General features: G+C 36.5%; 1 long non-coding RNA gene, 1 other non-coding gene and 2 pseudogenes across 2 annotated transcripts; all 4 read left to right on the top strand.

Moving 5' to 3' along the window:
• The first annotated feature begins 4 nt into the window (after nucleotides 1–4).
• On the top strand, nucleotides 5–4,230 carry LOC114748581 (PH, RCC1 and FYVE domains-containing protein 1-like; annotated as a pseudogene).
• A 1,572-nt stretch (nucleotides 4,231–5,802) lies between these two features.
• On the top strand, nucleotides 5,803–5,874 carry TRNAE-UUC (transfer RNA glutamic acid (anticodon UUC)). Its single transcript has one exon. It is a non-coding gene; the product is annotated as a tRNA-Glu (tRNA).
• Nucleotides 5,875–5,981: 107 nt separating this feature from the next.
• On the top strand, nucleotides 5,982–9,086 carry LOC114748582 (uncharacterized). The gene is made up of 3 exons (XR_003740489.1): nucleotides 5,982–6,058; nucleotides 7,571–7,608; nucleotides 8,545–9,086. It is a non-coding gene; the product is annotated as an uncharacterized LOC114748582 (long non-coding RNA).
• A 5,625-nt stretch (nucleotides 9,087–14,711) lies between these two features.
• Nucleotides 14,712–18,662, top strand: LOC114748580 (subtilisin-like protease SBT4.3; annotated as a pseudogene).
• Nucleotides 18,663–19,292: the final 630 nt, after the last annotated feature.

Genomic DNA, 19,292 nt, shown 5'->3' with positions numbered 1-19,292 from the left:
TGTGATTTTGTATGCTGTTCCTCCAAAGGGTTTCTTCCCTCCAGATTCTGCCAGTGGTTCAGTTCACTCTGTGTCATCAGGAGGATCTGATAGTGTACATGGCCATATGAGGACAATGCCTATGGATGCTTTTAGAGTTAGTCTTCTAGTGCTGTCAGTTCATCCAGCCAAGGGTCTGGTCATGATGATGGTGATGCATTAGGAGATGTTTTCATTGGGGAGAAGGCACAGGTGATGGTGTTGTGGGGTGGTGGGACTCATCGAGTTGGTAGTTGTTTTGGTGCAAAAATGGATTCTCTATTTCCCAAAGCCTTGGAATCTGCAGTAGTACTTGATGTGCAGAATATTGCTTGTGGCGGACGGCATGCAGCCTTAGTGACTAAGCAAGGGGAAATTTTTTCATGGGGTGAAGAATCAGGGGGTAGGCTTGGTCATGGTGTTGATTCTGATGTTCTTCATCCAAAGCTTGTAGAAACTCTAAGTAATACAAATATTGAACTTGTTGCTTGTGGTGAGTATCATACATGCGCTGTCACATTTTCTGGTGATCTTTATACATGGGGTGATGGCACCTACAATTATGGCCTCCTTGGGCATGGAAATCAAGTGAGTGGGTCCCCAAAAGAGTAAATGGACCCTTGGAGGGCATGCATGTTTCATCTATCTCATGTGGACCATGGCATACTGCAGTTGTGACCTCTTCTGGGCAATTGTTTACTTTTGGAGATGGTACATTTGGTGTTCTAGGTCATGGGGATCGAAAAAGTGTTTCAATTCCAAGGGAAGTAGAGTCTCTGAAGGGACTTCGAACCGTACGTGCTGCTTGCGGAGTTTGGCATACTGCTGCTGTAGTGGAAGTCATGGTTGGAAATTCAAGTTCCAGCAATTGCTCATCGGGAAGCTGTTTACTTGGGGTGATGGAGACAAGGGTCGACTTGGGCATGGTGACAAGGAAGCAAAACTTGTTCCTACCTGCGTTGCAGCTCTTGTTGAGCCCAACTTTTGTCAAGTTGCTTGTGGACATAGTCTGACCGTCACACTTACTACACAGGGCCATGTTTATACAATGGGTAGTCCTGTCTATGGTCAGTTGGGAAATCCCCAAGTTGATGGGAAGCTACCAACACGTGTTGAAGGAAAGCTCTCAAAGAGTTTTGTGGAGGAGATAGCTTGTGGTGCATATCATGTTGCAGTTTTAACTTCAAGGACTGAGGTCTACACTTGGGGCAAGGGTGCGAATGGACGTTTAGGCCATGGGGATAATGATGATAGAAATACCCCAACATTAGTAGAAGCTCTTAAAGACAAGCAAGTCAAAAGTATTGCTTGTGGTACTAATTTTACTGCAGCTATCTGTCTCATAATAAGTGGGTCTCTGGTGTTGACCAGTCCATGTGCTCTGGTTGCCGTCTGCCATTTAATTTTAAGCGAAAACGTCACAATTGTTATAATTGTGGACTTGTTTTTTGTCATTCATGCAGCAGTAAGAAGTCTCTTAAAGCTTCCATGGCACCAAATCCCAACAAGCCTTATCGTGTCTGTGATAATTGTTTCAATAAACTAAGAAAAGCTATTGAAGCTGATTCTTCATCGCATTCTTCTGTAAGCAGAAGAGGAAGTATCAATCAGGGATCATTGGAGTTTATTGATAAGGATGATAAGTTGGATTCAAGATCTCGTAATCAACTTGGAAGATTCTCTTCAATGGAATCCTTGAAGCAAGTGGAGAGCAGGTCTTCGAAGAAAAACAAGAAATTGGAATTCAACAGTAGTCGTGTCTCGCCTGCTCCAAATGGAGGCTCACAGTGGGGAGCACTGAATATTTCTAAATCTTTCAATCCTGTTTTTTGGATCATCAAAGAAGTTTTTCTCAGCTTCTGTTCCTGGATCTAGAATTGTTTCTCGAGCAACATCCCCCATTTCCAGACGGCCCAGTCCACCTCGTTCAACTACTCCAACCCCAACCCTTGGGGGACTTACCTCCCCAAAGATTGTGGTGGATGATGCTAAGAGGACAAATGATAGCCTCAGTCAGGAGGTTATTAAATTAAGAGCGCAGGTAACTTTTTAGTGACAACACTTCCCTTTCTTGCCTACAATAATGTTGGTAGAATCTTTATATCATTGGCTTACAAGTTTCACCCTCTCGTATGGACTTAGTCTAGTTGATTCATTAGATATGTTTCTTATCAATGTAAGTACTGTCTGAAGAAAATTAAACGGTATCATGTGGAAGCAGAGGCAATAATGGAATAGTGTGCGTGTCAATATCTTCACTTGGATATTGATAGCGAAATGCATTATCTGTTGTATACCAAAGAAAGCAATATCTGTTATGTTGTGACTCGGTTATCTTCTATCATTTCTCTTTAAAAGATAAGAGATGAACAATCATCCAAAGAGGAATGAGTATTGGGCAATGTATGTTTGGGGCTGTCGAGATTCTGTGATGCACGCTTAGAAAGAAAAGGATATTCTGTACTCCATGTGCTTATATCTAAGCTAATTATTGTTCCTTGTTTTGCAAAGTCCAAGTAGATATACGAAATTAACAATGGGAATTTTGCTTTACCTTTTGGTTTGGATACTTCAATCAATTACTTTTAAGGAGTTTCTTTTAATAACTTGCTCAATATTAGTCTTTAAGGTTTATGGTTGACTGTTTCATGCACGGGTTCTGTGTGTGTGGGAGGACCCTCCTCTTTTCTCTTTATTTTTTTTGCTCAATTAATAATGGTGGTTGATTCACGTGGTTGTCTGGTAGTAAACCTGATCACTCTTTGTTTAGGTGGAAAATCTCACTCGCCAAGCTCAACTACAAGAAATTGAGCTAGAAAGAACAACTAAAAGCTGAAAGAAGCAATAGCCATTGCTGGTGAAGAATCTGCTAAATGTAAAGCGGCAAAGGAAGTGATTAAGTCACTTACTGCTCAGGTAGGATTAGTAATGTAAAGCAGCGTGATGGTCTACAAATTTTGTATCCATAATGTGATTTTGTTGCTGTGATAGTTCTGACTAGTGCATTTTGTATCCACAAGAGATTTTGAATTGTTTTTTTAAATAATAAACTGACGAGGTCAGGAATTTATTTTGGGGTTTCACTGAACAAGTCTAACTGATCCTATGTTTCTTTGTGTATTACACTGAATAGTTGAAGGAAATGGCTGAAAGGCTACCTGTTGGAGCAGCAAGGAACGTCAAATCACCTTCTCTTGCTTCTTTTAGTTCTAGTCCTGGTTCCAATGAAGTCAGCAATGCTTCTGTTGAGCGTTTAAATGTTCAGGCTACCAGCCTAGAACCAGACTTGACGGGATCAAACAGTCAATCACTGTCAAATGGATCAAGCACCATCAATAACCGTATTGCAGGTCACAATAAACTGAGCCAGTCAGATGCATCAAATAGAAATGGAAGCAGAACAAAGGAAAGTGAATCTCGTAATGAGAATGAATGGGTTGAGCAGGATGAACCTGGTGTATATATCACACTCACTTCCCTACCTGGAGGAGTAATAGATCTAAAGAGAGTTCGCTTCAGGTATGGATTCCATTATGGTGCATTGTTTCTTTGTAAACTTGCAGGACTTCATCAGGAAATTGGTCATATAGATTGTGATAACGGTATTTATGCATTTACCAAAAATGGTCCTTATTCAATTACCGCTTGATTCTAATATCAGTTTAGCCTCTGTAAGGCTTTTTTCCCCACTTTAAAAAGACATTTTGGTGCAGTAACTTAAATGTAGGCTATCTAGGTTGGTTGAGTCTTGTATCATGGTGTGTAAAACAAACCAGGCAATTACTCTGTAATAAATCTTTAGCATCAAGCAACTAATTCATGGGCCATTTTTGCCCCCCCTGGCTGTGTTTGATACATTATCTCTTACGTATTCTAATCTTCTCACTGGTGAATGCAGTCGGAAGCGGTTTAGTGAGAAACAGGCAGAACAATGGTGGGCCGAGAATCGTGCACGTGTGTACGAACAATACAATGTGCGCATGGTTGACAAATCGGCTGTTGGTGTAGGGAGTGAGGACCTGGCTCATTGACATAACAATCTGTATATGAGATGTTCTTTTCAACATTTCGGCTCTGATTTACAAGAAGACTGCACTAATCCAGTACAATTTGGCTTCCATCTATTATAAAGCCTAGAGGGAAGCTATGTTTGGCATGATAGGAAAGAATAGGGATTTGATTGTGATTCTGTAATTTCCCCCGTTTTTTCCCCTTTTCTCAAAATTGATTTCATTTTCATTTTTTCCCTATCTGTACCTGTGTGGGGGTTGAGGGATAGAAATGTATATTCTTAGTAGGTTGCTGGCTCTTGTTGAAAGTAGCTGCAGTGTAAATTTCATAAGCAAATGCATTTGCTAATTTTTTCCCTATCTAGTCTGTTCATAAGATTCCTTCTACTATAGGAGGTGCGGTTCTTGATTTTAAACGTGTGTTTACTCTAGCTCTTGCAATTAGGATGTTACATGGGAAATAATTTTCCACTTGGAGCTCTTGATGGAGAAGAAATTGATGTTGCATGGTTGATGATGTGTAGAATTTTAGCAAAAACAAATTAGAGGCTGATATACAATTTTCTAGCTCAACAAACAAACTGCACGGCTTGTGTAATTACTCCTTTATGGTTTTGGCATTGGTTTCATGGAGAGAGTTTAGAAAAGCAAGAAGATAGGAAAAGGAATGGAGGGAAAAAAAAAAAAAAAAAGAGAATCCAAGTGTGCTTAAATGGTTTTAACTTTATTTATGATTGATTATTAGGCTTTAGTACATACATACTTTGATGCTTGCATTTATATTTTTTATTGTACTCCTCCGGTCCTTAATATAGGATCCAATTCTTGAGTTGTTTCGGTCCTAAATGTAAACTCATTTTTCATATTTATCAATTTCTCTAAATTACCTTATAGATAACCTCTCAACCATAATCAAGTAGAAGAGGGAGATGCGGTATTAAAAAAGATGATTATGGTGTTTTAGGAAAAATATGTCACTTTTCTTATAATTAACTAACTTACCTAACTTCCTTAATCTAATTAAATTAGTTAAAAGGGTCTTATATTAAGGATTGGAGGAGTAGTTTGTATCTTTTTTGTTTTGAAAAATTTGGAAAACCTTCTCTTTTCACTAGCCGCCCATCTTGTGGACAATGTGTTTTTTTTTTTAATGTTTTTTTGGTTTCAAATGCCATTTTTTAAAATAATTATCCAAACTGTTTTTATTCTCAAAACTGGTTTTAAAAAACAATTTTATAAAATTGTTTTGAAAAAAAAAAAAAAACAAAAACAAAAACAAACAAGTCCTGATTCTTATTCCTTTTGACTCTAGTTTTTGTCTTTTTGGCAAGCCAAGTGGACAAATCTTCCTATCACAACTGTTTGGTCCATCATCTTTATAAGAGTAAACATAACACACAATACCTAGTGCCATGTACTGTTGTGTTTTGCCGGTTCGCAATAGCAACATTTATTATTTTCTTATGAGAGAGGATGGTTGGATGTAATTCTTTTGTTCCTGTTGTCTCCATACTTCGTTAGATTCATGACCATAGAATCTCTCCTTTTTTTTTTTTTGGGCTAGGATGACATTTCTTCAAAAAATCATGTGTAAAGAAGCAGCTAATTGATCTCAACAGCTTGCACAAACACCACACAAATGTTGTTCGGCTCGACATTCGCATTATTGTAATTTTTTTTAGTGATGTTTAATCAAGTGTTAGCATGCATCTTTTGACTCGTTAATTTTTAATTATTTGATACTATTAGGCGTGATCAAAATAATATCAACCAGTCCGTTGTCGTCCAGCGGTTAGGATATCTGGCTTTCACCCAGGAGACCCGGGTTCGATTCCCGGCAACGGAACTTTTCTGTTTTGGCTTTTTTCCAATTTCAATTTAGGGCTTTTCTCTCTTACGTCATTTTTGATTGGTTCAGTGGTTAATAGGACTTCAATTGTGTTCGTCCACCTTTCTCATGGCGAAGGATAGTTGCCTTGCTCGGGTCACCGCTGGCTTTGCAGTTGGTGGTGCTGTTGGCGGCGCTGTCGGTATTTCATTTATTTCTCTGCTTTTATTCATAATCCTTTTGATTCTTTCCCTTCATTGCTTCTTTTTTTTTATGAACTTCTTATTCATCTCCTTTGATGCTTTATGCTTCATCTAGTTCTGTTTCAACTTTCTATTGTTTTGAATTATTCTTTTTTCGTTTTTTTTAAATAAATTCAGGCAAGTGGTATTGGAAAATCTTTGCCCTTTCGTTTGTTTTCTGGAATTGCTTTTGCATCGTCGAGGATATCGCAAGCATGTTGTAAAATTACTTGTGTAAACTATGATCAATTTTCTTTTGTTGGTACAATTTCGAACTTGGACTGTTCGGATTAATCTAGTAATTTGATGCCTGAATTGTTTTTTTTTTTATTGTCCTTTATCCTTATGATCTCGCAATTTGAAGGCTTTTAGTTGACTATGTTTAATTCTTGTTGGTGTCTAGGTAAGATGTGCTAGCTATTGGACTGTGTTTCTGGTTTTTCATTTGTCTCATTCTGCTGAGCTTTTGGCTTTGACAAAATTCATCGACACCTTTAAAGTGATCTCTTTTCCATTTGGAATGTGTTACCACATGTCCTTTGAAGGGCTTGAAATAGAAGAATCATATAGATTATGAATTCTTATTTGATTCGGGAAGTGGTCTTGCTTAACATTTGGATTATGAACTTGGTCAAACATATAATTTTGAAATTTTTACTATTTCATATTTCATCTGGCCGGAATAAGAATTACTTGATTTAGCTCTTTTCTTCTTAAATCGCTTACCATACAGAACTTGATACGCTGTTAGAGTACTTAAGTAAACAAACTTCTGCCGGGATGGTTTCTCCCTTCACGCCTCTGTTTTCCCAATTTCTTTATCATCACTTTTCATGGTACTCATTTAGCTGACCAAGGACCTAAATCTCAAACCATAGGGTCTCTTCAATATGAAACCAATTATGTTGTTGTACATGAGGTTTTTAGATAGGACATACCCATTGCAATCTTTTGATTCTCTGTTCAATGTCACAGTCCAATTGATCATATTAAGCTTTGAATCTGTTTGATCGATTAATAGTTTTCAAATATCAAAATTATGCTTAGTAGAACTTGAGGGGACCGAGAACAAGTGAATGATTCCCCACAGTGCTTGGCATCCAGTTTGGCATTTTTTTTTCCCGTTTAATCCAATTGAGGTTTGAACCCCTCAAAAAAAAAAAAAAAAAATCCAATTGAGTTTACACTTCTTAGCAGTGAGTATAGATTGTTTGAATCTTGATCTCTAAACTTTGCATGAAGTCTGAGTACTTTGGCTGGAGTATTGCTTCAGACACTTGACCTCTTCAAATCGTTGGTCATGTAAAACTTTGCCCTAACTGATAATGGCCTTGAAGTTGTCAAACTCATAAAATGTTAAAATCACATGCGACTTAGCTATTGGATGTGCTCACAGTTTTCATATGGTATGTTCGACCTGCATTTGAAATATTTACATAGCTTTACTAATTTCTCTGTTTTTCCCCCTTCAGGTGCTGTTTATGGGACATACGAGGCTATTAGGTATAAGGTATGCCATGTGGTTGTGTCTAAGCATGCATGTGTGTTTTTGCTCTTTTGCTGGTATCTTTGCATTGGATGCTTGACAAGAAAAAGTAATGGTGCCTTTTCCATCAGTAGCTTCAGTATGGTGCTACTTTATGGAATAACAACTTCATATTGTAAGACCTAACATTGTAAAAATTGGTGTACTTGACTTGATTTTTTGTTGCATATAAGAGCTTAAAAATAAATTTCATGTGTGATTATAAAGAGATATAGTGCAAAGATCTTCTTGTGGCGCCACATACTGAATTGAGCCTCTTGAACTAAACATAAGTTGCTTAGTTGAGGAATCTTCGTTACATCCATGGGTTTCGTTGTGGGTGAATTCATTCTGTTGCAGGAATTACACAGACCACTTAGGAGGTGTTTGGATGGAACCAAATCATAGTTTAAAAAAGTGATTTTACGGTATAAGAAAGTAAATATATCGAAGAGTTTATCTCGATTTGCAGAAAAGTACTTTTTAAAAGCGCTTTTAGGTGTTCCCAAACACCCCTTTAGTCTATATATGCATTTGGCTTAAATGTTTTATCAACTGACCTTTTGCTGCTTTGAGAGCCCAAATATGAAAGCAAGTCCTTAAATATGTTTTGTGTATTAGAGGCAAAGTCAACTGAATAGAACCTCTATTTGGTAAAACTGATTATGAAGTTCAATTTGATTTTGGTCCAAATCAAACAGAACCAACGATATGAATACTCTAATTGCCAAAGACCAGGAATTTGTAGAACATTGTATTTTTTTCTCCTCACAAGACCAAATCAGTCATATATCCATTGTGTCAGTTCCGTCATGGTTGTTACAATTGTATTTATGGAATTACACTATATTGGAGTTAAAAATCAATTCCTTCGTTTCCTGCTCTTATTTGGCTGATTTTTATTAATAATGCGAGTTGCAGGTACCGGGATTTTGAAAATTAGGCATATTGGACAGACCACACTGGGAAGTGCTGCTGGTTTTGGTCTTTTCTTGGGAGCTGGAAGCTTGATACATTGTGGGAAGTCATACTAATTACTGAGTTCATGAACATTTTCTTCTTCCCTACTGGCAGAGGCTTGCTTATGAGCTCAAATCTGGCATCCATGGAAATTAGGGATTTGCATTTTGCTTGGGTTTTATAGGCCTTCCATAAGGTTTAGTCGCACCTTCTTGTTCAGTGTGAAGTTTTGTTATGTATTTATCCTTTGATATTGCCCTTGAATTTTCTTTTCAAGGGCTTTCTCCGTGTATTTTTCATTCAATACTCTTTCTTTCATGGTGATACTGTATTTCTTGCAGTGAAAAGTAGTCTCTGGGTCACTACTGCTCTTACAACCCTTTCCTTCCCCATTACGTCAGGTTACAGTGTATGATGCTTCAGCTCTGTTTTGCTTTTATGGCAAAATGAAATGAATAATCCTGTAATAATAAATCCGATTTTTTTTAATCGTTCCAAAGAGATATATCATGTTAATCATCTCACAGCTAGATATATTTACCCGGAGAAATATATTAATAATTTAAAAAATCTATCAAAAATTATACTAATTCTACTCTGATTCTATTTATAAATAACTTAATATGTTTCATATAGACTAAGAAAAACTTTAAATTTTATTAACTTTCATTTAAAATTTAACAAATTTTAATTTTAATTTTATTTTTATTTAGTAATACCTCCGATCCTTAATATAAGTCCGTTTGATTTTTATTTTTTGATCCTAAATATAAGACTTCAATCCACTTTGTCTCTCATATTTACTCAATTTTTTTTCAAGATAATCCTTCTAACAATTATAGTTCTAGTTAATACACTTGATTAGCAATGCTATTTTAGGAAAGACAATACCTATTTAGGACAAATAACTAACTAAACTTACTTTATTAATCTCTTCAAATTAGTCAATTGACTCTGATAATTAGGAGCAGAGTAGTATACATTATACCTCATATAAACAAAGCTAACATAATAATAATATGAAAGGTAAAATTATACTTTTTATAAAATTTCTCTCAGTATCTTATAAATATGACCAAAAGATATTTTTTTCCCCTCTACCTTATAAATATGAACAGAAGAATAACATTAAATTTTATTGAAATATGTATAGGATCATCATCCAACCATCATTTTTAACCCCGCGATGTGTTATAAGCACATTGATGATGGCTGGAATCTTAGCCACGTAGCGGCAGAAAACAAAAGACCTTAGGTCCTGAGCTTAGATCAGTTATGTGCGTTAACTGCAAAAAATAAGTCATATGATCCAAGGGAGATTATGTCTATGGGAAGCAAATTCTTTGAAGAGCTCTATACTGGACCTATCGCTTTTGGGTGTTCGTATCCAGTTCTTGATGAGGCATGTTTAAGAACTTTAGGGAAGCAGGTAGATGGTGTGGAGATAAAGCAAGCTCTATTTGATATGGGTCCGTTAAAGTCACCAGGTCCGGATGGCTTGAACCCTCTGTTCTACCAAAGCTAGTGGGATACTGTGGGGATGTCTATGAGTAATTTTATTAAGTATCTTTTTGCAAACCCACAGCTTGTGAAAGAGATTAACGGAACTCGGATTGTCCTGATTCCCAAGATTGATCATCCGCAGACGATTCGTGATTTCCGCCCTATCAGCTTATGTAACATTGTGTATAAAATTCTGACTAAAATCATCACGAATAGGATGAAACCAGTTATGCTGTTGGTGGTGGCCCCAAACCAATGCAGCTTCATTAGAGGAAGGCAAAGTTCTGACAATATTATTTTGATACAAGAAATTATCCATTCGATGCGTACTCTGAAGCGCAAGCAAGGTTTCATGGCTATCAAGATTGATCTTGAAAAAATGTATGATTGGGTGCGATGGAAGTTCATTTTTGACTGCTTGGAGGAACTCCAGTTTCCACAAAACATACGGCAACTTATTGCTTCATGTATTTCCTCACCTCGAATGCAACTTACCTGGAATGGCTCTACAGCTAACGAATTTGTCCTCACGAGGGTGCGTCAAGGAGACCCTATCTCCCCCTATCTCTCTGTTCTTGTCATGGAGAGACTGGGGCATCTTATTCAAGCTGCCGTTGATGAAGGAGAATGGCTCCCTTTCCGCTTGAGTAAACAAGGTACGTCTATCTCTCATTTATTTTTTACTGATGATCTTATTTTGTTTGCTAGAGCAGATATGGAGCAAGCAGGTGTGGTGAAAGCTATCCTTGATGATTTCTGTGCAATATCCGGCCAGAAGGTTAATGCGTCCAAGTCTAGGATTTTCTTCTAAAAAAATGTGAACCATAATAGGTGTAGGGAAATAAGTGATTTCCTCAACTTCGTTCCAACTTCGGATTTCGGGAAGTACTTGGGAATGCCTATTCTTCATAAGCGAGTATCCAATGCGACATATAAATTTGTGCTAAATAAGATGGATACTCGGCTGTCCCGTTGGAAAGCGAATACCTTGTCTTTAGCTGCTAGACAAACGCTAGTCTCCTCAGTGGTTGCGACTATTCCCTCCTATGCCATGCAGACAACTCCTTTACCGAGTTCCACCTGTGTGGAGATTGATAAACGTTGCAGAAACTTTCTGTGGGGATCGAATACTACAGCTCGCAAGACTCACTTAGTCGCTTGGGATACTGTTTGTAGCAAGAAGGAGGTAGGAGGGCTTGGATTACGCCGTCTAAGCTCTTAAACAAAACCTACCATGGCTAAGCTTGGGTGGTCGCTGATTACACGAAAGGATACCCTGTGGGTGAAATTTCTAAGAGAAAAATATAAGATGGGAGGTGATATTATCTCTATTGTTGAGAAGCGGAGATCAGAATCGCGAGCTTGGAAAGGAATCCGGACGAGTTGGTCTATGGTGAAAGATAGCTGGCTTGGCAGATATCTAGTGGTCGTGATACTTTCTTATGGAAGGACGCATGGGTCCCGCACTTTGGTCCTCTTGTGTCTTATTCTACTTGTTCAATCCCTCTAAGTATACTGGAGTGGAAGGTAGCCGATTGCATATCCTCCTCAGGATCATGGATGCGTCACAAATTTGAGGGCTATCTGCCTTCCCATGTTATCTGTGTGCTATTGATCGGGTTCATCCGAATCTAGCTGGTGATCAAGACCGTCCTCCTTGGAGGTGGTCGTCAAATGGTTTATTCTCTATTAAATCGACTTACGATCATTTCTCCAGGCATCAAGCCCCGGATAATAGGAGGCTGTGGAAATCTATCTGGAAACTTCGTGTCCCACAAAGGTACCGCCTGTTTCTTTGGTTGTGTTCACATGAAAGACTCCTCACTAATCTGGCACGCTTTAAGCGTGGCTTACATCCTTCTGGCTTGTGTGATGCTTGTAGAATAGAACAAGAGTCCGTCTTGCACGTTCTTTGTGATTGTGACCGTGCTCGACAGACTTGGATTTCTATTCTGCCAAGACAATGGTGGAATCAGTTTTTTGGCTCAAGGACTGTCCTAAGCTGGGTCATGTGGAGCTTAAGTAAGCGTGTGGCTATCAATGGCTACGAATTCCGTCTTTGGTTTGCGACTGTGTGTAGGAATATATGGCTTCATCGGAATGCTTGCGCTTTTTCTAACGAAAGCTGGAATACGTCTTCAATTCTTGCACGTTCACGGGCCTGCTTATCTTGGGGAAATCAGAATGCCCTAGAGCAGCATAGCCGGGTGAGTATGTCGCCTTCTTGGCGCCCTCCACCAAGGGGTGTTATCAAGGTTAATGTGGATGGCTCTCGGGACTTGGGTACAGGATTATGCACCTGTGGGGGAGTCTTTAGGGATCACGATGGTCAGTTCATGAAGGGATTTATGTACAAGGTTGGCCCTGGTTCGTCACTCACGGCTGAGGCTTGGGGAGTCCTTTGGGCACTCAAGCTTGCTTGGGATATTGGTTGGCGCCATATAATTGTCGAATGCGATAGCTATGAGCTGATACAAACTCTTCAGGTCTCTTTCCCAGTAGAACATCCGGATGCTGTCACGCTAGGAGAAATCCAACAACTGCTTGTGAGAGATTGGAGGACGGATGTAGTGCTTTGTGACCGAGAAGCTAACAAAGTCGCTAACTTAGTGGCTGCGGAAGCTTGGGACATGCTGGTAGACATGGTGGTTCTGAATACACCTTTACGCAATATGGAATGTTTGCTCCAGTCGGATAAGAGAGATGCTATACGGCTAGGAAGTTTGCTTGCTTAATTTTGTCTGATATCTGCTTGTAATTAAAAAAAAAAAGTCATAAGGGGGGGGGGATGACCTGTCATCCTCTGATTTTATTTAGAGTTAATGTACAAATTTGCCCGAATATTTTTCTTAGAATGGCGGGTATCGGAAGTTATTTTTAAGTACAAATTTGTTCAAGAAGTTTAAAATCATAAAAGTATTATCTCTTACTATTAAAAATGTTAATGGTCAACGGTTTTATGAGCAATTGTTAGTTCTTTTTAAGGGGTAATATTATTATAATTTTAAATTTTTAAAGTAAATTTGCATTCAACAAAACTTTTGCATTCTGAGAGCTCCTAAATAAAAACTTTTTGGGCAGATTTACACTTTAACCTTTTTATTTATAAGCAATTTTATTTATAAGGTAGAGAAAGAAGAATTTTTTGACTATATCTTTTTTCCTAATTTTCACCCTATTTATAAGTTACATTATTAAATTTTTTATATGAATATAAGATTTTACCTTTTATTCCTTGTTGTGCATATTTTATTTTCATGAGGTATGATATCTATTAAATTTGAGTATAGTTAAAAAAAGTTAAGTTTCAAAATAGAGTTAATAAGATTTAATTTTTTTCCGAGTTTTAATAAAAGATGTTAGAAGTGACTTATAAATAGAATTAAAGAAATACTCTTTTATATTTATTTGTAAGGCACTTTTAATATATTTTGTTGAAAGTAAGAAAACTTATAAACTTTAACAACTTTGTTTGAACATTTAATAATTTTTTTCCAGTAAAAATTTAATAACTTTTTAATTTTGTTTTTATTTAATATATATACTTTCTTTTTCCCTGTACACACATATAGTATTTTCTAAGAAAGCAACAGTTCACACAATAAATTAGGAATAAAATTTTGTATTTATAAATTTAATAAAGCGATTTATATTAAGGCAAGAAAAATTCTCTTTGCCTTGTAAATAAGACCAGATAGTATGCTATTTTTGATACAAAGAATTTCTTCCTTAAATTTTGAAAGTTATTCCATTGACTAACGAGATTCCATTATCACCAATTGATATGTACTCCTTTGATCGTATTTACATGGCAGAGAAAGAATAAATTTTTTGATCGTATTTATAGGATAGAGAGAAAATTTTTTGACATGAATGTATAATTTTACCCTTTATTTATTAATGTGTTGACTTTGTTCTCATGTAGTATAATTTATATTAAAGAGGGATAAAATTAAAAAGTTATTAAATTTTAAATGAGATTTTAATAAAGTTTAAAGTTTTTCTTTGTTTATATAAAACATGTTGGGAGTGACTTATAAATAGGACCAGAAGAGTAATTGGTAAGGTGGAAAGGGAAATGGAAAATGAATTTGAACAAAGCAAATTTGGTGCTCTAAGACTTGTGATTACTAGGGAATCTGGTTCAACCAATAATTTTGATGGAATTGGCTTTGGAATTGTGGATTTTCGGGGAAAAAAAATTCCTGGAGTTACCTTCCTGTTTATAATTATTGCATTTGTTTGTTAATTTACATTATAATCGTGTCTCAGTCCAAAATTCCGGAAATCCGATTGCGATGCAATATTAATTGCATCCAATTCCATGAAATCCAACTTTGATATGAACCCCGAGAATATATTTTATGTTATCATTTCATAAAATAATAGGCTAATTAAAGTATATTTTTGTCTGTTAATTACTCCTTTGTTAATCCACGTTTATGGCATTAAATCTAGCACACACTTGACCTTACAATAAATGGCTTAGATCTAGTCAAATTCACCCATCATTAATTGAAACAGATTTAATTTAATACCAATATCAGAAAGTGATAATTGCCGCCCAAGAGCAATAAATGAAATTAAATTGTTTTCTCTCTCATAAAAATAATCAGAGATGAAACATGCCTGCATCCTTCAATATCCCAGGAGGTGAAATAATGGCTAAACAATATTATTCATCAACTGTTTTCCTCTGTGCTACGTCTTTCTTCCTTATTGCTTCCATACGTTGTGACGCCATTGATGATGCTGGTGGTGACAGGAAAACATATATCGTCTGCATGGGATCACTTCCTGAGGAAGAATCATCGTATTCTCCTACTTCTCCTCATTTGAGCATTCTACAACAAGTGCATCCATGGTGATGAAGACCACGATGCTTCAGGTTGGTTGATTCAGAGCTACAAGAGAAGTTTTAATGGGTTTGCTGCAAAACTCACTGAAGAAGAAACAGAAAAGATTGCTCAGATGAAGGAAGTAGTGTCTGTTTTCCCAAGTGCAACGCTTGAAACTCATACGACAAGATCATGGGACTTCATAGAATTTCATGAATTCATTAAACGACAGCGAGCTGCCGAAAGTGATGTTATAGTTGGAGTCATTGATAATGGAATATGGCCAGGATCAGACAGTTTCAGTGATCATGGTTTTGGTCCTGTTCCAAAAAAATGGAAAGGTAATTAAATTAAATACTTTATCTAGTCCAAGCAATTGAACATTTTTAAAGTTTATTTGCCTTGTGCATTGAATCAGGAAGTTGCAGAGGTGGGAAAACCTTTACGTGCAACAAGAAGATTATAGGAGCTCGATTCTACGTAGATGATTCTGCTGTGGACAACGATGGCCATGGAACACATACTGCTTCAATTGATGCAGGAAACAAAGTTAAAGATGCAAGCTTTTATGGACTTGCACCAGGCATTGCAAGAGGAGCTAGCCTTTCCATCCTCAAGAATTGCTGCTTGCGAAGTTTGCAATCCTTCAGGTGATAAGGATTTGTTGAGTAGTTTGCAAATAAATTCTTTAGAATTCTTTGTGGCTTTTAGTGTCAATGATTTAATAATATATTTTGTTATATACTCTTCTATTCCTTAACATAAGACCTAATTAACTAATTCAAATAGATTAAGAATGTTAGTTAAATTAGGTAATATGATATATTTTTTCCAAAATACCTTAGTCATCTTTTTTAATCCCCTCCCTCCTACCCTTATTTGATTAGCGTAATAGGGTTAATTTGGAAAAAAATTGTTGAATATATGATGAAATGGGTCTTTAGAACTAAGATTAACACTCAAATTAGTTTCTACGTTGAGGATTGGAGGGGTATATAGTACTTTGTTTGGTCCAAAATATAAGGGCTAGTAGAAAGGTGGCTTGTTTCGATTCTAAATATAAGATCTTAATCTACTTTATTTATTAAAGAGATTTTCCATCAAGAGAGTACTTTTCAACGGGAAGGAATGATCAAAAGAGGTACTTCAAAAATACATTCTAGAAATAACTGTAGGTGAGCTTTGTGGGAGTGACAAAACTATTTGATAATGACTGTAGTTTTTTCTCTTGGACTAGGAAGGGGGCTAAGTGAGCTTTGGATCGAACCCATGGCCACCCTGATATCTCGAGGACACCTCTGTCCCTAGGCCGATATGACAAGTAGTTCTAATGGTAATTTTAAAGTTCGTAAATAATAAATATTGTACTTAATATGATTACATTAGGGGTCTTGATGTAAAAGGCATCTAAGTAAGCTTAAATTATTTCAGATGTTATTAAAAAGTGAAGTTAGAAAGAGGTTATAATATAGTATATATGTGTGTTTTCCAGTAGTCTAGGTAGTCTACGTTTATCGTATTCTAACAATTCTAACACATGAAACATAGTCGCAGGTTGTGATGAAGCGAAATTGTTAGCTGCTTTTGATGATGCCATTGCAGATGGAGTAGACATTCTTTCTGTTTCATTAGGAAAACCATCTCCAACAGATTTCAAAAACGACGCCATTTCAATTGGTTCCTTTCATGCAATGGCAAGAGGAATCCTCACAGTGAATTCTGCTGGAAACAATGGTCCTGATCCAACCACAGTCTCAGGGTAGAATCAAGCACCATGGCTTTTCACAGTAGCATCAAGCACCATTGATCGTAGAATCATCGACAAGGTTGTTCTTGGCAATGGAAAAACCCTAACTGGCAATTCAGTCAATTCTTTTGCATCAAATGGCACACAGTTTCTTGTAGCTTTAAAAAATGGCGATTCAGAGAAGTGCCCAAAAGTTAAAGCTGATGACTGTCATTGTTTAGAGAGTAGTTTGGTTACAGGGAAGAATGTGTCGTGTCCTTATCCTGATGGAGAAGATAAGGCTTTTAGTGCTGGAGCGATTGGTGCAATTACAAAAGATGATGGTGAAGGTAATGTGTCATATGTGAGTTCATTACCTTCTTTGACTTTGTATTCTAGTGATTATGATCTTGTGAGGTCTTATACAAGATCAACCAAAGATCCAAAAGCTGAAATTCTCAAGAGTGAGGCTGTTGAAGATCATAATGCTCCCAATGTGGCTGATTCTTCTTCTCGAGGGCCAAATGCCATTGTTGCAGAAATTCTTAAACCAGATATATATAACTGCTCCAGGGGTTGATATCTTGGCTGCATTTTCACCTATTGCTTCACCCTCAGGTTAGCGACCCTAACGCTTAATCAGAAAATTGGTCAAAAGTCCCTTGTTAGAAGTTAAATTAATTGTGCAAAGGTATTTGAACTTTGTTCAAGAACCTGGTGCAGCCTATCTTTAGCGAATGAAACTTTTCTTTAGCAAGTACAACCTATTTTCAATTATGTGTAAAACAAATGATATTTTGGCATAGCTAGTTGAAGATATATTGCACATAACCAAGGAATAATAATACTCGCTGAAGGTGAAATGTACCCACTCAAGAACTTGAGTCCTTAGATACCTTTGCACAGTTAATTTTGGGTTAATACTATTGTTAGTTTTTATAATTTGATTGAATTTTGATTTTGATCCTTGTCATTCCAAATCGTTGATTTTAGTCTCCATAATGGTTCCTATATTTTTAAAGAATTTTGGTTTTGGTTCTTGTACTTAATTTCAAACCAAATTTTTATGAAATTATAGGGACCAAAACTAATTATTCGAAACTATAAAGATCAAAATCAAAATTCGATCAAACTGTAAAACTAACAATGAGATTAACCTATTAATTTTCTAACCGGGGACACTTGACCAATATTCCCATGTTTAATTTGTTTGGAAGAGTAAAAGACTGAAAAAAATGTTAGATACAATATCCTATGTTAATATTGAAGCAACTTATTAGTTATGTAGGTGATATATTTTACTTATTGATTTTTCCTTAGGCAATCCTGGAGATAAAAGATCAGTGAAATACAACATACAGGCTGGAACTTCTATGGCATGCCCACATGTTACTGGAATATCTGCATATGTGAAAAATTTTCACCCAGATTGGTCCCCGGCAGCCATCAGATCTGCGATCATGCCGACAGCTAAACCTATGAAAATTGCTGCTAATGTTAATGATGATCATGTTGGTGAGTTTGCTTATGGATCAGGACATGTTAATCCTGTGCAAGCTGCTGATCCAGGGTTAGTTTATGACCTTTCTAAGCAAGATTACATACAAATGTCATGCAACCTAGGTTATGATCATACAACAATTAAACAAATATCTGGAGATCGAAGTGTCACATGTCCTAGATCTCCTGATAGATCTTTGGTCCGGAACACAAATTATCCTTCACTGGGAATTACAGTTCAGACAATGCAGCCTTTCAATGTCAAGGTTAATAGAACAGTCACAAACGTTGGATCTGCTAACTCGAACTACAAAGTGACTGTTTCACCAAATTCAAAAATGAGTATCAAAGTGGAACCTCAAACTTTGTCGTTCAAGTCTATGAATGAGAAACAGTCTTTTGTGGTTACAATTGTTGGAGGAAAATCACCAAAAGCAGTGCTTTCTTCATCGTTGGTCTGGTCAGATGAAACACACAATGTTCGAAGTGCAATTCTTGTAAGTGTGAGGTAGTACAATTGAATCATATATTGTTAGTTTGATTCGTAGGTTTTGGCATTCTGAGAAATATTAATAAATGGACTTCTCCTTTGCTTGTGTAACTTAGTATTCCTGATTAATTTCATGTTCAATGTTAGTTTTAAAAGTGATGAGTAATTAGGCCATGCAAATTTGTGCAACTTTTATATTGGTTCAAACGTGACATGGAAAAGCACTTTCTGTGTTAGTTAAACAAGTAACTCTTCAATAGTGTGATTTAGTTTAGCCAAAAAGTGTTGGGGTTTTACAGAAACTTGAGTAATTATCATTTTTATGCTAATAAAAACAAAGGAATGCGGACTAACAAGCTGTTAGTTGAGATAGTAGTAGCCTCACCCCCATAAAAAGGAAAACACAAGTTCAAATTCTAGAAAGCGCACTTGTTGGGAGGGTTACTTCTTAACCCCTTCAGGTACGAAAGGGATTAATCAAGTCTAATGTGACTTGAGAATACTTTTGTTTCACTAAGAATAAAAAAGAAAAAAGGAATGTGGGACCTATTCCATTATATTGCCAAGACTTTAGTTTAGATTTTAATATGTTTTTATTAATTTAAAAAAAATGAAAATGAAAAATTCAAAAAAAAAAACTTTTTAAAATTTC

This window comes from Neltuma alba, unplaced genomic scaffold (assembly GCF_004799145.2).
Source record: "Neltuma alba isolate B1F8T4 unplaced genomic scaffold, ASM479914v2 tig00005746_pilon, whole genome shotgun sequence".
Lineage (NCBI taxonomy): Eukaryota > Viridiplantae > Streptophyta > Magnoliopsida > Fabales > Fabaceae > Neltuma > Neltuma alba.
Note: the sequence above shows the minus strand (reverse complement) of the source record. Positions and strands in the feature narration are given on the sequence as shown.